The sequence below is a fragment of the Monodon monoceros genome, unplaced genomic scaffold (assembly GCF_005190385.1).
Source record: "Monodon monoceros isolate NGI ecotype Baffin Bay Population unplaced genomic scaffold, NGI_Narwhal_1 Super_Scaffold_15, whole genome shotgun sequence".
In the NCBI taxonomy this organism is placed as follows: Eukaryota; Metazoa; Chordata; class Mammalia; order Artiodactyla; family Monodontidae; genus Monodon; species Monodon monoceros.
Genome location: NW_021703771.1, coordinates 27,992,922 through 27,996,547, shown reverse-complemented (window position 1 = coordinate 27,996,547; position 3,626 = coordinate 27,992,922).

The window sequence follows — 3,626 nt, the reverse complement described above, 5'->3', positions numbered from 1 at the left end:
GCATTGACATGGACCAAACAATTTTGTGTTCTCTTCCAAATATAGAGTCACTATGATTCTAACAGCATAAAATATTCCCTTGAAATTAATCCTTTAAATGGTTGAGGATACTCTGGTGTTCAAATCAAATTTGACCTTTAAGGACACCTGGTTTGTTTCCTTTTTATACAAATCCACCCTTTTCAACATTGTTTTCTCCTTAAAACTGGTATAGAAGACTTGCCTTAGATATATGTGAGACGTTATTTTTGTCTACTAGGCACATCTATATAAGAGATATGCAATATAAATTCCATAATTGTGTTAGAAACAATGTAAGCTTAGTTCTCATGGGCATCTTATCTCAATGTCCAAGTGTTTTTTAAAACGTTCTTGAAATGTTTTCTTTTCTCTCTCTTTTTTTTTTTGCGGTACGCGGGCCTCCCACTGCTGCGGCCTCTCCCGCTGCGGAGCGCAAGCTCCCGAAGCGCAGGCCCAGCGGCCATGGCCCACGGGCCCAGCCGCTCCGCGGCACGTGGGATCCTCGCGGACGGGGGCACGAACTCGTGTCCCCTGCATCGGCAGGCGGACTCTCAACCACTGCGCCACCAGGGAGGCCGGAAATGTTTTCTTATATTGTTAAAGTCATTAAGATGCCTGATCCTTTGAGTGCATCTTTGTAACTCCCAGGTTTGGAGAAGCATGTGGAAAAAAAGGAAAAGAAAAAATGGTAAAAGCTACCTCCCTGCTCCCTAGCCATGGCTACTTTATCAAATGTTGCTCTCAAATGCTTAGGTACTAGATGAAGATTTTACTGAGCACATCAAAGTTCTGAGGAGCATATTTTCCATTTCACTATATTCTTCACAGTTTCACATGTGGATGCATATGTAGAATTCTCTCAGTAGACTCAGATGTTCAGATAAACCCTGAATATGGCTCAGCTGGTTGCTAACAGACTTACTGGGAAATTTTCTGTGAAATCTTGATTCAAGTATTTTGTGATAAATAACAAAAGAATAATGAATGAACTCAACTGACTTTTACTGTTTATCTGAGCCCCACATGGAAGAAGATTGTCCAGGATAGATCACTTCAAAACCTATAAAAAACCAATAGGAAATCACAGGTTTCTCTCTCAGCAGAATTCAAGGTGTAGACTCTTCTGATCTTAATCTCTTGGGTTTAATTCCAAGATGCTCTCACTTTTTATTTGCAGTCTGCATGCTTGATTTTGACAGTCTATGATTTTGTAAGCATGCTGTGCAGGACACAATAACACTGTGTGCCTCTGACTCTCAAGGGTGCAAATGGAGACCAGTGATAATTTCCCAATAGGTGGATCTCAAGAATTTGCAAATATTTTAAAAATAATACCACCAAAGTTTCCAGGAAATGCCTTCTATTTTTGCTGTAGTGTATTTCTTGTTTTTCCCAGCTGGAAATTTAGTAGTGGGTTTTATCTGAAATAGATGAGTAGACCTTATTTTTATTTTCATCTGCTTATTTCTACTTAAAATTAAATTGCATTTGTACTATTTTCAGTGAGAAAATTGTTTTAAACAGTTTTTTATTAAGGTTACCACTTGCAATACCCCCCTTACTTATATTTGCACTAGAAAATAACCCAGAAATGTTTAGCTACAGCTGGCAAGAAAAAATTTACATAATAGCTGGGCCAATAAAACTCATTAGCTCCCAAAGTAACGTTCATGCTAGTTATACAAAAGCTAGGAATCATGTTTGATTTAAAAAAAACACCTCATTTTGATCAGTAACTAGGCAGTTTTAAGAATTATCTGATTTATAAAATAAGGCACATTATTTTGTAGCTTAAATCATTAGGTGTAATTCAGCTACCATAAGGCAATTTGGGGCAGATTTGAGCTTGCTTATTTTATATACAAAATCAATATTCACTATCATATGAATTTTTCAACGTATACTGTCAAGGTGTATATCATATACCACGCTTAAAGCCCTGTAAACAAAAAGGAAAAATATATATACAATGAGAATTATGTAAGTGAAGCGAATATCTTCAAGCCAATAGCTAAAAATAACTGAGTCACATAAAGCCACTAATCAAAATCCAAAGAGAAAAACATTCTTAGCATCGTTCTCATTTTCTCTTGGTAATTGGTTTTCTTTCTTCATACCTTTGGAATTAGAGGAGAATTAACAGTGGAAGAAATAAAGGTACACAGAGAAAATGAGAATGTGACAGACTCACAGGATTAACATAGGCTTTTTCTCCAGATTTGTTAATGACAGACTTGTTCATAATGCCTGTAACTCTAGAAAATCTCATTCATTGGCAAGCCACTTTTGGATTTCTTTGTACTTGCAGCAGATTGTATATATTTGGTTTTATTCCTTGCATTTTCTTTTTTATGTTGGTCTGAAATATTAATGTTGGATGGCAAATGTTGAAATAAAAGTTTTCTTTCCCTGGATTAGCCTTTGAAAAAACTAGAGAAACCTCAACGTGACAGTACAGCTGTATACTTCTTTAATAACCCTCTCTGTGTATCTCTCTGTTATTTCCTTTCAAGCAACAATAAACTGAGCATTTCACAATAGATATCAGTTGACTCCTTTAGAGATGCATCACCACCAGCAGAAAAGTCTGGATCTCAGAGTAGTGGAGCAGGAATATCTTTGCACAAGGAATCTGGTCAAGTCGCTTGGCTCTAGTTTAAAACTATTCCTCGATTACTCCAGAAAGCTAGCAGTCAACCCTTTACTATGAATCCTCAAGGAAAAGCCACAATTCTCTCAAACTCTATAATTAGGATTTTCCTCCTATTTCACTTCTTGAACTTTAATCCCTCATTATTATTATTGTATTGTTATTATAATACTTGATGATGAAAGTAATACGTTTTCTTTGGAGAAAATGTGAAGAATAAAGAAAAATAGGGAGAGCAATGAATCCCATCCAAAGATGGGTCAGTGTTAATAATTTTCATATATATTTTGCAAGATTTATTTCTATGTACTTACTACATATGTTAATATCTTCAAGGTGCAAAGCAGTATAGTATATGCTCAGTAAATGCTTGTTGAATGGGCCATTGAAAAGTAGGGATCGGGTTGGGGCAAGGAGGAGACCAAAGCAGAGTGAATGTGAAAGGCGTAGATCTAAGGAAAATGAACAATGAGCGAAGTGAGGAAACATTATATCCACAAGAATTCCTTTGCCTTACATGTTAAATTACACAATTTTTAGCTTAGGGATTGTAGATATTCAAATTCTGATCTAATGCCTAATTTCTGGAAATGGAGGAACATGTTCTAGGGCTATCTGTGCCAGAGGCTGTCTCATCTTCTCTGCACTATGATCATTTTGTTTGGGGGCAAGATCCCCACTTTCCCTACAGGCACCAGATATATGGTCACCTTTTATCCTGCTCTCTAAGCCTCTGATTTGAAGGAGCTTGGAGTTGCTTCATACAATTCTATCACTTTGAGGAACAATAGTATAATCTCTGGGAATAATTTACAGACAGATATAATCAGCTTCAATCCAAAGCATGGGATATTTGAATAGAGGTCCAAGTTTGAGAAAGTTTGGTGAAGAAAAACTGGTAAATCTTTTAAAGTATTTCTTAAACTTACTCTCAAGAGAATAATCTCATTTTATA